Raw genomic sequence first — 14,691 nt, 5'->3', positions numbered from 1 at the left:
TAAACCAGGGATAAATGTAGACAAACAGCCAAAAAATGAGCACTGTCAATGAATAATGCCTCCTGGAACACAAAACCCAGGAAGTTCTAGTGCTTTACTTTGCCATTTTTTTTTTAATTACACCTACTGTTCCCTTGGGAGTTATGTGATGGCAAAGATGTCCTTTAGGTCTATCATCTTTGTACTAGCATTCCCAGTAGTTTTAATGTCTAATAGGCATCTTTTGGAGAGGATACCTTACTGTTATTTTATCTGAATGTGTACATAACTGATAGAAATTGATATCTGCATTTGTCAGCCTATAAAACCATCAAGAGGATATTTTTCCACTAAAAAAAATTAATCCCTCCTCTAAGGCATTATTTAAGCTCATTATTAATTGAAACAGTAAATTAAAAGTATAGATGCAAATAAAGCCAAGACTTCTCCTTCAGTCATCATTATGAATTGTTATTTTTCTGTTTATTCAGAGGAGAGGGGCTAGGCATGAAGCTCTAACAAATATTTGAAGTGTGGTATGGACAATATATTTCACCTTTGATTTCTCCTGGATTACAAGAGACTCTATGAGCATTGTCTAAATTCCAGTTGCCAGATCCCAAAACCAATGTTTTGAGAGAGAGTGCCTGAAGCTGGGCTCTGAATGCTGTTTGATGGATACAACCCAATTCTGTGAAGCACTGAGCAGATGGACAATGAACCTACTGAAGGAGAGGATTTTCAGAAGTGCACAGGAGATTTGGGCTAATTGAGGTCACTGATGAAAATGCCTTCTCCAGAAAACCTGGTCCAATTGTGAAGAGAGAAAATGTCAGCTCTGCTCATTCTAGGTCTGGCTCCATTGTAATTTTGCTTCTAACCAAATCATGTCTTTAAGAAAAAATAACTATATAGATATGTCTGCATATGTATAATATATAATGTATATGCAAGAATAATGTATAACAAAGAAAGACACTGGAATGTGTACCTATGTTAAGTAATGTCCATGTGTGAAATTGCAATATATTGTATGTAAATTACCATTAATTATGCCCAGAAAACTTACTATGTTTAATGGAAAAAAGGCTCTTGTCCTTTTTTCAAGAGCCAAGAAATGAGACATTGGCAAAAAATATGAGTTCTCTTACTTTTTTTTTCTGAAAAAGGAGGTGTTGATGTGATACAAGCAATGCTGATGCTAAACTTGTGCTGTGGGTACAATCCACTGTGCTGATTGCTGTAATCAAACCTGGTAATAAAATAACAGATGGAAAGGGTGGAAAAGAGTCAATTTCATGGTGTGAACTTTCAAATGTGATTTTAATTCTGTTTGGAAGTCTGTTACCTCTAAGCTGATACCCAGGGGCAAAGGATTTGAATAAACACCTCATTTGTAATTGATTCCAAGTAAAAAAAAACCGAACAAACAAAAACAAACAAACAAAAAAAACACATTTCAAAAGGTGGAAGTATGTGAGTACTTTGAAGTATGCAAAGCTCTTTGAGAAAAGGGAGCTGTTAATTACAGTTATAAGCTATGGAGACCTTCTGTCTCTGCAACCCACCACTGAAGAAATTTTAATAATTGCTTTAGAGTTAATGGCACATTTTCAAAAGATCAAGTGGCAGGTATGTATCTCAATCTCCGTCTGACTACAAATGAGAACTTGTCATTTAATTCCTGCTTTGTGCCTTTGAAAACATTGTCTTCACACTTCCCAATGGAAGATGAAACTGCTCTGAGGTCCCAGCTGCCAGATCTCAGCTATTATCCCTAATGCAGACTTATGGAACTAAAATAAATGTGCATGGGTGAGGCTGATGCCTGAACCACTGAATAATGATTATTGTCTGTCACATTTCCACAGTGGAGAGATTACAGCAAGGTACAGCCTAACTGAGATTCTCTGCCCTGCTGAAATGTAAAGAGCAGGAAAATTTATTTAAAAAACAGCAAGCATTTAGCACTATTAAAATTAAAATGTAATCCAGTCTCACATTAAGCTGATTAATTACTTTGCACAAATGACATTTGAAATAATGTATCAGGGTCATTACTCTCCTAGTCAGAGGAACTATCATTCCAGATGAAGAGAGAAGGGAAATTGCACACAAGCACAGAAAAGGTGCTGCTCTTGGCATCCAGTTCTTGTGGAAGGACAGGAGGAGCCACCAGGCTGAGCAGGACCTGCTGTGGAGGCAAGGGTGAGGGGAAACAACTTTCCCAATGTACTCGGTGTCTGGAAATTACACACCACCACGTGGCACTCCTTGATTTGGGCACAAAATGTTATCCTCTGCCAGAAGGGATGGGATCCCCACCAGGATAGTCATGAGAGGTGGCATGGTGCAGGTGGTGTAGCCCGTTTTGGCCAGAGGTTTGGTCTCAGTTCTGGCCGTGTGTGTCCTTAGCTGGTCCTTGGTCAGGCTTTCACACAGGAGCCATGTGCCTGTGGCAGCCACAGGCAGAGTCCCCTCCATACCAACACATGTCCAGCTCCCAGGTGTACCCCCACCTCACAGCCCATCCTGCAGCACTGAAGAGATGGGAGCTACATCGTGGGCATGGCATGGAATGTGTCAGCCCTCCCTCTCAAGGCAGCCAAGAATCCAGACAGTCCTGCATTGTCCACTCCCCAGAGCAAGCAGCAAAACCCTTAGAAGATAATTTGACACTTGATTTTTAATATTTCCTCCCTGTGAGAAACTGCTGAAGATTCCTCTTAGCCAGTTGTCCAAACTGGATTTCTTCCACAAGTCTTTTAGGGGTCTTTGAGTGTGTATATGTGCACTTGGAACCATAGAAATTAGCTTGGGAGAAATGCCTGGCAACTCAACCCGTGCAAAATGCATATAAATTATGTGGAAAAAAGGAAGGACCGATTTCACTGCTCTACTTGTCATGCAGATTTATAGAAGAAAATTGTGTGTTTAGCTTAGAGGGAATTCAGAGAGGGAAATGAAAGGACAAGTTAATTGTAACGACAGTTTGAATTACTTGAACAAATATATTTTGGGAAACGGAACAGAACATTAGAGCTGTAAAACTCTCTAGCCTCTTGGCTCTTTACATTTTATCTGGATTTTTATTAGGGTCCAAATTCATTTCAACCATGAAATTTTAAACCTTTCTTATTAAGGTGCATAATGACCACATTTTTATTGGTACAGATGGGAGAAGACCTTCAGTGCCCTGCACAGATTTTAATTGCAGCAGCCTCTAAGTAAAAATACTGCTCATTTTGCATCTAAAGTTACAGGGGAGCCATTCCACAAAACAGGAAAGGCAGAGTTATTCACCTGTTGGGCAGGGACAGAAGATGTTCTTCAAGGAGCTGCACAGGAGAAAGATCCTATCATTTGCACTTGATAGAAGCCTTGAAATCTAACACATGTTGCTGGGTGCTCAGGTGTGGTGCTGGAGGAGACTTTGCAAGAGTCTCTGAAGAGGAAAGGAAACCCCTGTTTGGCCAGACCTGGTCACCAGCCACCCAGGTGGTCATCATGGTGTCATCCTGATGGCACCATGGATGCAAGCTGCCACCCTGCAGAAGGTGACAAAAGATGTTTCCTCAGGGTTTGGTCCATGTTCTGTGCCTCTGCGAGATACTTTCTTTAGTGGGTCAGTTTCCCCAAAGGTCCCTGAGGTGCTCCCAGGGTGGCACACTGAAAGAAGTGTTTCTCTTATTCTGATGATGAGGTGGGGGTTCTCCCTGTATGTTCCATCCATAAGGGAGGCTGGTGCTCAGTCTGAAATGGTGGTGTCTTGTTTGCAGGATCTCCCTGTCAGATTCCAGCCACATCAGACAGTTTTTTCGTCCCAGTGGTGACCTGGGAGAGGAGGAGCTCTTGCTTGGAAGGCCTTCTTTGTTCATAGAAGGGTGGGTGTATGACACAGGAAGCAAATGAAAGGATTGAAATGAGAGGCCCTGCTGATTACTTGGGGTCAAATGATCTGTCCTAGGCTCTTGGGCACTCTGTGCCCTAAAAGACAGAGGAGATGCAATTCAATTTTGAACTGAGCTGCTAAATGGAAATGGCACTTGCTGAGCTGCCATAAGCCTTCACTGCCACTCACACAGAGTAAGGCTGGGGCAGGAGCTCTGTGTGTGGTTGTGTACCTCATTAATCTGTCCAGGAATGCCTGGAGCTGTTGGGTGGTGATGATACCCAGCAGTGATGCTGTCCAGGAACAATGCTGCCCATCAGTTTCCCTTCCCCATGCTCAGCCTCCCACGGAAGGGCTTTCCCCATCTCTTACCCACCCTCCTGCAGATGCAGCTATGCAGTGCTTAGCGAGACATGGCTTCCATTAAAAAGAGGAAAAAGTAGGGAAAGAAGCAAGAAGAGGAAAAAAAATCCCCATCCCCCTGCAATGAAAGTAAGTACTTTTGTTACTCTGCCAAAGGTAGTATTTTGCCAAGCCATTAGGTGCCCCTCAGTTCTCCAGCTTTTCTTTAATGACAGCTGTAGTGTTTCTGCTTTCTCCTCCTCAATTCTCTGGCAGCTGATGTAAATATTAAGAATGTCACCATTCTTCCCACATCTCAGCTGGTGACAAAAGCCATGAAAATAAGTGACTAACATCTCCAGTGCAAAACTTTTGTTCTGGTGCTCTGCCAAGGCAAGGGACCATTGAGGCTGTTTCACAAACACAAACTCTGTAAGGCTTTCTTACTATGTGAATCCAATTTGTTGAAGCAATTTCATTGGGAAAAGGTAAAACAGCCTTGTAAAAGGAATAAAAATTAAAATTTGTTTGATTTCACAGAGGAGGTAGCAACCTCAAAAAGAAGTTCTAGGCTTACCCTCACTTCAGGTCCCAGTCAAGGCTGTGTGGATGCACAACACACAGTGGTGAGAGGAGTCATGGCCTGGCCAGATGGTGGGTGTGGGTCCAAGAGGCAGCCTACAGGAGGACCACCAGTCCACCTAGGACTAACCTTAGACCCAGAGTTTCATTCCTTGATCACTCTATCCCATGCTGCTAAGCTGCCACCTAAACTATAAAATGCTCACTGTTGCTTCCAGGCACAGCCATTTCCAGTATGGAGGCTGCCTCGATGCTTCATGGCCACTCCCAGGCATGTTTCTGGGCCTGGCTCAGCCTGTATGGAGCAGAATGCCTCAATGTTAATATCTCACAAGCCTCCAGCCTCAGCTGCCTGTCCAGGCTCAGTGCTGTGGTGTTAAACTGCCCCTGGTGTCACTTCCCAACTGCCTCCCTGAACCTGGAAGTCCCTCAATGCCTCAAGCACCTCACCCATCTCCCATCCCAGTCTCCCCACCTTCTGCTGGCAGTAGAGCAGCTCATTGTTGTGGTTTGAAAACAAACCAAGTGAGAGGCTCTAAGTCAGAAATAAAATTTAATGAGAAGAAAAGGAAAATAAAATAGAATAAAATAAAATAAATACAAAAAGAAAAAAACACTGACAGAGTCAGAATACAACCTGATCAGGGTGATGGAGACAGTCCAGACGAGGTGGTCTTCCTGAAACAGAAATCTCATAGAAAGGTCTGGTAGCTCCAGTCCTCTGGGAATCCAGTGGGTGAGGGCTGCTTCTACTGTCCCAAATCCCAGATTATATCCAGGTGAGAATGCTTGGCTCTTCCCCATGGGCGGAGCATCTCACAATGGGATGATGAGTCATGGAAGAGGGCCTTTGATGGCCCATTAAAGAGAGAGATAACTCCCGGAGTTATCTATGAGTCATTCACAAGGCACTGATGGGCCATTAACTGAAGATGGTGATAGAATACATCCTAAACTACAACCCAGGACACTCATGGAGTCAAAGGCTTCACATGAACCTGAAGCCAGACATCCCTCCAACTGTCTCCTGCTGTCTACCCCAATCCTTGTTCCTGCTCCCCATAAGGCTGTGACAGGAGATCAGGAGTCACCCAGAAACAAGATGAAGAACGGCTAAAAAATGTTTGTCAGTGATCAGGAAGAATAAAGAGGGTGAAGCTGCTGAGCTGGGTTCTCTGACTGCTTGTGTGGAGCACACACACTTGGCATTAGGGCTCAGTGTATACCAGGTCTCAGGAACAGCGGAGCAAGGCTCAGCACAGCTCCAGCACCAACACCTTTTTGGCCAAGGAATGATAGTCTTGGGGCATGTCCCCACCACCAGGACAAGGCTGCCATGCCAAGTGCTGCCACAACAGTCAGGCCAAACAGGGCTGGAGGGGGGGACCAGGCAGCCGAGGCTCCTGCTCCTGAAGGCATCATTGGCCACATTTAAACCATTTCTGGCAGGTGCTTGTGCAGATTGCTCTTAAAAACCTGCAATGCCACAGCCTCCCCAGGGAGCTTCTACCAGTGATTAACCAGCCTCTGTCAAGCCCTGTAGGTATGAAATAAAGTTTATGTACAGTTTATGTACCTAAATTTGTACAGATATATCTTGTGTTTCCTCTGCGCTTCCCTGGATTAACTGACCTCCTCTCGTCTGAGATCCTCCTCAGAGCTCCCCAGTTTGTTTACAGAAAATATCTCATAACAACCTTACTTCAGTCACAGAATGGGGTTAATAGGAAGAGGCCTTAAAGACCATCTTGTTCCAACTCCCCTGCCATGGGCAGGGACACCTTCCACTAGACCAAGTCACTCAAAGTCCCATCCAACCTGGCTTTGACTGTCTACAGGGTTGGGGCATCCACAACTTTCTGGGCAACCTGCTCCAGTGCGTCACCACCCTCAAAGAATTTCTTCCTAATGTCTAATCTAAACGTACCATCTCTCTATTTAAAACAGTTTCCCCTTGTCCCATTGCTATCAAGCTATACAAGCCCTGCTTGCATCCACCATTTCCTTCTGCAGAAGTGGCATGATTTGAGATTGGAATTTGATTTTTTTTTCTTGGCTCTTTCTTTTGGTTTGGTTGTGTTTTTTCTGCGTATGTTTTTCATCTATTTCATTAAATGTTTCATTATATTGCAGAGAGATAATAACTCTTTCATGAACAACAGCCCTGGCTTTTCCATAACACTTGTGAAGATTACCTGGTAGCCCAGAAGTGACTCACCTTGCACATCTAAAAATCTCCCACCAGGCAGAATAAACCAATAATTTAACCATCAATGAACTCATGCAATCCATAAATGCACGGACGGGCTTTTCCATTTGGTTCCCGCCACGGAGACAAATAATGCCCCCCAGTATAACGCAAAGCAGGACACTTTTTACAGACACGTCTCTCTTATCAGCTCCACTGCTGGTGAGCTGAGGTTACACCCCACAGACAGGCAGCAGGAGGATGGCTGAGGCCCTGCCCTGCCCCTGCACAGCACACGTGTGGGCAGACGGGCGGGAAGCTGGGCCACGTCAATGCCTGGGATATGGATAAGTGCATTTTCATATTACATCTAATGTAATAAGTCACTTAAATGCCCCTGGTCCGGGGAGGGCAGCATGTTAATAAATGGTCGTTACCAGCAGCTGACAGTTGGTTAGCACAGATTAATTCCTAATGAAGAAAAAAACTCTTTATGTAATGTAATGCTTCTGGCTGGGGATCAAGGGTTGCAATCATCCACCCACGGCAGACCTTTAAATCCGGCTTTGTTCCTCTGTGGGAAAAACAGACAAAAACCCCCAAACCCTGCTGTTTTTTAAAGGTTATGATTCAGCCAGCGTCACTCAGATTCTAATTCCAGGAGCGCTGAGCTTGTTTCCTAAAGAGTACAATATGTTACACCGTGGCCTGGTGATGCAGATGTGGCAGAGGGGGTGGTGTGAGGCAGGAGAAGGGCACTGTGTGCCCCAGGGATGCAGAAGATGGCCTTGTGGGGGCACACCAGGGCTCTCACAGCTGGAGGGATGGTGCCGACTCCCTGACCTCAGCCACGGGGCTTGGGGATGTCTGATGGGTGTTTGTGTCAAAGGAGTCGCCCTGGGAAAGTGCAAGGAGCAGGGGTGCAGCTGTACCGGGCTGTGAGATGGGCTGTGAAAAGCAGCAGGTCAAAGGCAGCTTAAGCGGCAGGGGTTTTGGCAGGGGACTGTGCAGCTGCCCAGATCCAGGCAGTGGATGCTGTGGTGGATGCACACACAGAGACTTTCACCCTCGCAGCCATCAGGAGCCCACCGGGACCTTTATTTCCACTTGCAAGGAAGCAAGGCATTGCACTGACTCACTGATTTTTCCTTTCTCTCCCTTAAGACATTCCCTGAGATGAGGCCTTAGATGCTGGCTCCTGGGCCATTCTTCAGGTGTCACCTTCTCTCCAGGCTGTGCCAGCGTCACCCTTGCAGAGGGAACTTGCAGAGATGCTTGGACCCACTCCAGCAGAGGGTCTGAGATATTCTGCCAAAGTCATGGAACCAAAAGCCAAACTCACTGACAAGCTAAATCTCCTGGAGTACAAATAAATAGTGTCAATAATTACCAGTTAAAAAGCAAAATCGCTATCGTTTACCCTGTGACCTAAGGAATAAAACTGCTTCACATGCAGGAAGGTAATTTGTACTTGTGCTGTCTGTCTTTTTTACTACATGTACTTTTATTCATTATCTGATAAGAATCTTCCTACTAATTTACTGATGATCTGAGGAATTTTACAACAATGTCTTAAAGCAAGAATTATTCCATCTTACTTGAGCATCTTATCTTTTCCAGAACACTGACTTACACAAATAAACGTACATAAAGCAGAGGAAGCTCCACAACTTGTGACACATGAACAGAAGAGGGCAAAGGAAACCCATATCTCCTGAGCAGCATGGATGCTCAGCAGGTAAAATTGGATCTCTCAGATTCTGGGGATTTCTTTAATCTCTTTTCCGTTTCACCTTGCGTTTCTGCAGCGATGCCAAGCTGCAGAAAGCAGATTAAATCTGTAAGAAGTGTGAGAACAAAGTCAGTTCTGTGCAGGCAAAGGACTTCAAAGAGGGAGAAGGGCTGGTGGCAGAGATACCGTCACAGGCAGAGACTTCAAAAGAGGCGCAGCAGGTGATTGAATTTGCAGCTGATCAGCGTGGCCAGAGCGAGGTACACGTGAGCGAGGCTGAACTCTGCAGATTTCTATTTAAACGGGTTCTTGGAGTTTTTGCCATTTATGTACACCCATGTTTAGGGGACCTGGAAGAGCCCTGTGCTCATGTCTAGGAGCATGTTGTTGCCCCTGGGGCCACCTCCCCAGCTTCTGAGGATGGGAGGACAGGGGCACCACCACTGAGGGACTGCCAAAGCAACAACTCGGCCAGCAGCACCCCCAAACTGCTCTCTGCAGCTTAAACTACACACTGTGGCTGATGAGAGGGGTGGAAAGAAACACCACAGGGCTGCTGCTCAGGGAATACATGTCCAGAAGTCCCTAACAACCAAAGCCCTGTCAGCTGATAGTACCTGGGTGTGCAATGGAGGCTTCCCAGCAGGCTGCCATCAAGCAACATGAGTTGGGCACTAAAGTGAGCAGAGAAAATAGACAACAGCCCCTCTCTGAGACTGTTTTTTACCACTAAAGTTCCTGAGCAGCTTTATGCTTCTCAGCACAAAGCAAAATCCAGCTATGTTTTACTCATGGACAACTCTGCATATGCTGTAGTGGAAATTACAGGCCACATTTATAGTCAAGAGAAAATTTGTGACACCAATACAAAGTCAGCAACGAGATGAAAACATCCAATTATTGACATCAGAGATGAAAAACCCCCATTAGATCATCTTAATAATCTCTCAAAAATGCTGAATATTTTCTAATACTTTGTCTGGGCTATGAAAGAAGTTACTGTTAAAGGGATGCCAGTCTGAAGATTGTTAATAGCTTTTTTGGCTCTGGCACAGTAGACAATGTCTTTAAAGTCAAATGGAGAGAGAAGCTTTCATAAGGAGCTACAGAAACCATGTGCAAAATGCATATACAGATTAATAACCTCCAGCACTAGAAAAAGTCAAAACAACTGGACAATGATTTTTAGAAGTATCAATATAATCTTGAGTTTTGCAATTAAAAAACAAAAACAAAGACTTGAAGCAAAGTTCACCAAGATTTTCTGTCTCAAAACATGCTGCTTTAGATATGTCTGCTCTGTATTTTTTGGGTTTATTTAGTTTCTTTGCTCAGCCTTTGCTCAGAAGCTGGGGAAATGAAGGAAGTCAACAGAAGGAAAAAGTTTGAAAAACATTCAAGGAAAAAGCTTGAAAAGAAATATTTTATTGTAGAGGGGAAGATCGCTTCTCTCTCTCTCTCTTTTTTTTTTTTTTTTTTTAATTTTTTTTTTTTTTTTTTAAATTTAAATGTTGGAGAAGCAGCTTTCTTAGAGCTCAGCTCTAAGGTGGTAGCATAGGACACCCTGCACCGACCACTGATGACAACCATGGAAAGGGCATGATGTCTTCCCACACGTGTTACACTTTATATGTTCAGCACAAACTTCATCCATTGTGTTCCTACATACCACACACTAAATTTCTGGAAATTTCTGATTTTCCTGGACTGTTTCTGGGCTGACATCAGCAGGTTGTGCTGCAAAGCCATAAACTTGCTACTACACATGCTAATAGTCTGCTTTTTGGGATCTTGCCCAGAGCATCTCAAACCACTATCTCCCCTTCTATTAGCTCTGGATTTCTCTCTGAAATAATGACATTATTTTCCTTTAAACATAAACCATTCAAATGCTATTAGTATCAAACCTCTGACAACAAATTCACTGTTGCCAGAGAGGGAGTGGGAAGGACTTAGCCTAAGAAATCAGAGCCCATTTTCTGGTGCCTGAGAGTTCAATGAAGGAAAGAAAAATGGTCATTCAAACCAAAGCCATAAACAAACCTACTAATGCTAGGCAGCTTTCCATAGCTGCAGTGATGTCTTTTGATGAGGGAGTGAGGAAGGAGGGATAGATATCTTTTATTTGGGGGGGGTTGTATCTTTGGGTGAGTTTTACCACCCTTGGGGAACGGCTCTCCTGAAGCCTCAGTTACCCACACATTGGAGCGAGTGTGGACTATGGCAATCTGGATTTTTTTCCACACTTCGCCCTCCCCCCCTAGCAGTGAGCATCCTTTCCAACGCTCTGCCTTCCCCAAAGGCTATCAAGAAGATGTCATTTCCCTCCAGATACAAACCCACATCCCTTTATGGTCTCTTTCATGCTGAGGTACACTCCCCTGACAGACCAAACTGCACGACAAACACCTCTCGCTGACCCACCCTGGCCATGATGCCGGGGCTGCACAGTGTGGTCCTTCCTGCGAGGCCCCATCTGCTGGCGTGGGATCAGGCAGCTCGGAAAAGTCACTGTGGAGCTGTTTGTGGCCAGCAGGTGGAAGCCTGCCCGCGCCGATGCTGCCGCTTCTTGTACTGCTGCCGGCCCGGGGGCTGCCTCCAGCGCTGGGCACCACAGCCCCAAACACCGCCTGCCTGCTGCCACCCTGTCCCCACTGCCCCAAACACCGCCTGCCTGCCTGCCACCCTGTCCCCACTGCCCCAAACACCGCCTGCCTGCTGCCACCCTGTCCCCACTGCCCCAAACACCGCCTGCCTGCTGCCACCCTGTCCCCACTGCCCCAAACACCGCCTGCCTGCTGCCACCCTGTCCCCACTGCCCCAAACACCGCCTGCCTGCCTGCTGCCACCCTGTCCCCACTGCCCCAAACACCGCCTGCCTGCCTGCCACCCTGTCCCCACTGCCCCAAACACCGCCTGCCTGCTGCCACCCTGTCCCCACTGCCCCAAACACCGCCTGCCTGCCTGCCACCCTGTCCCCACTGCCCCAAACACCGCCTGCCTGCTGCCACCCTGTCCCCACTGCCCCAAACACCACCTGCCTGCTGCCACCCTGTCCCCACTGCCCCAAACACCGCCTGCCTGCTGCCACCCTGTCCCCACTGCCCCAAACACCGCCTGCCTGCTGCCACCCTGTCCCCACTGCCCCAAACACCGCCTGCCTGCTGCCACCCTGTCCCCACTGCCCCAAACACCGCCTGCCTGCTGCCACCCTGTCCCCACTGCCCCAAACACCACCTGCCTGCTGCCACCCTGTCCCCACTGCCCCAAACACCGCCTGCCTGCTGCCACCCTGTCCCCACTGCCCCAAACACCGCCTGCCTGCCTGCCACCCTGTCCCCACTGCCCCCGTGTCCCTGCCAGTCCCGCTGCCCACCATGTGCAAGAGGCAGAGACACAGCCTCGGTCGGTGTCGCTTCCTAATGCAGCTGCCTATTGCAGTGTCTGAGATTCTGGCAAAGGAAAAACGAAAAGCACGTGAAAAAAAAAAAATAGAATGAATGGCAGCAAAATTTCCTCCTTTCTTTTCCTTAACCTCCATGTCTCTATACTCCAATGGAAAGAAAAATTGCAGGTGATTGTGTTCCCCTGACTGCCATCACAGGACTTGATCTGGCGGCGCAGTGCTGGGTGTAAGGCCCACCCCCTCCTGTCTCATCCCCGAGGTCAGTCCCCAGGAGGGACACAAGCAAATGGCACTGGTGGCAGCAGTGGGGCAGTCCTGACGTGGACACAAGTCCTCCGGACAGGCAGCTGTTCAGGGCTGTGCTGCGCTGCCACTGCTGCAGCTTGTTCACTTACCCTGGCTTGGATGTGCCATAGAATGAGAGCAAGAGGTTGAACTAGAAAGGGAATGTGTTGACTATGAGAGGCTAAATAGGATAAAAGCGTGGAAGAAGCAATATGTGCATAAATTAATTATGTGAGAAATCAAAAAGGTCATAGCAAACCCTGTATTAATTATGCTTGTGTTTTTGACAAGGCTTTCCACTTCTGTGGTCTATCTAATACCTTTTAAAGTCTGCCATCTGCTAGTGTGCTTGCAACAAAGTGAACATACAGTTTTCTCTATTTTATCTGGAAATAAATCATGTGAGGTAAAGACTGCCTCTTCTATCTCTTCCACCTGAGTGAGCTGCTGAGACCTTTCTGATACATCTTTTGTTCCTCAGTCCCTCTGGTGATGTGCCTTGTGCTTGCTCATATACTTCAGTGACTCTTCTCAATGGCCTCTACACATGATGGCTTTAGAGGTACATGCATGGATTCATATAATTGGCATTGACCTGGTTTGGAAGGGGGAAAGAAGAAACCATGGTGAAATGACACAGAAAAGGTTAAAAAAAACAAGGGCTTGCTTCCTCTGTAACACAGCTCACCTAACATGTCACAAGCCCAACACTGCACACCTTCATTTCCAATATCTGGCACTCTGTTTTTCCTATGCAACTCCTGCTTCACAGCAGGTCAAGGCATCTCTGACCCTGCTGAGTTAGCTTGTTCATCAACTACTTGGGTGGAGGTGCAGATGCCTCCTCAGCAAGTTCACTGACAACGCAAAGCTGAAGAGCGGCTGAAACCTCAAGGACCTTCACAGTTTAGAAGGATGAGCAGAGAGGAACCTTCTGAAATTCATCAAAGGTAAATGCAGAGTCCTGCACCTAGAGAAGGATAACCCTGAGCATGGGTACAGGCTGGGAGCTGATATGGCTGATCAGCTTTCTCTGAGGTGTAGACCTGTTCTCAGTAATGCTCAGCAGAAGGCAAGCAACAATAGTGACAAGCTGCAGCAAGATACAAGGAGAAAGCTGTTTAGAGGGGCTGTGGAAACTTCACCTTTGGAGGTATGAAAAATTCCACTGTACAGGGTCCTGAGAAGCCTGGTCTAATTGGATCTCTCAGGTTGAAGACCAGAAAGTGCCACCAAAACTTTTTAGTAGATTGTATGGCAAAACAGGCCTGTTCACTAGTGTATGGTCACCAGAAAAGAAACACTAATACCAGGACTTCCTCTCAAGGCTCAGTTTATACTGAACAATAAGTACTAAATTCAAATATTATTGCAAACCAAAACGAAAAATTAAATCCATGGCATGAAATAAATACATATCTCCAGATAGTTAGTGTGTTAATAATAAGTCTGGATCCCAGACTATTTCTTGCTATTGCAAAAAACCAGAAACCAAGGCTGATGGTTTCACATCCAATGAACCAAAATTGCTCTATGACTTTGATGTGAAAAGAACCTATCAAAACCCTCAACTACATCTCAAGAGATAAATGATAATTTGTACTGCAAAAGGAACTTCAAAATTATGCCTATAAAATATTTTTAATTATATGAAGACCAAAATTAATAGAAGCTCTATTCCAAACACAAATCTATTCTGCCACTAAGACTTGACAAGTAATAGTTGTTACTGACCATGTAGTCTGAAAAATGACAGGATTAAAAGTCATTAACTCCCTCATTCTGCAGAGGGATAAAGCAAGATGCTCTGACACTAAAGAATCTTTTCATACTAAGCTTGGTCATTTGCCAATGGAAGTGATTTCTATGCTAAGCAATCTTCTGTTGATTCCTGTACACTTGCAGTCAATGTCTGCAGAACAAGACTTCTTATTAGCATTTTATTTCAGTTAAATATTACAATCAGACTAATGGTCTACTAATTACAGTCTTGTCTCTTCCTATATTACACAATATGGTATCTGCAGACAAGAGGCAGAAGCTAATCTGGTGGAGAAACACAAAGCATTTCACTGTATTCAGCCCACTACTTCTATAAAGACACTGACAACAGTCAGTAAGAAAAATGGAACAAATCGATATTTTTCTAAATTGAGATCCTGGGAGATGATAAAAAAGTCAATTGTTTCAATTATGATAAAATTTTTAAAACATATTCAAAAACTAGCTGTATCATGTACTAAAATTTTTGACAGGCAATTCATTGGTTGAGAAAATGGTCTAAA

Source organism: Sylvia atricapilla, chromosome 3 (genome assembly GCF_009819655.1).
Source record: "Sylvia atricapilla isolate bSylAtr1 chromosome 3, bSylAtr1.pri, whole genome shotgun sequence".
Classification (NCBI taxonomy): domain Eukaryota; kingdom Metazoa; phylum Chordata; class Aves; order Passeriformes; family Sylviidae; genus Sylvia; species Sylvia atricapilla.
The sequence above is the reverse complement of the archived record's forward strand: the minus strand, read 5'-3'. Positions refer to the sequence as shown.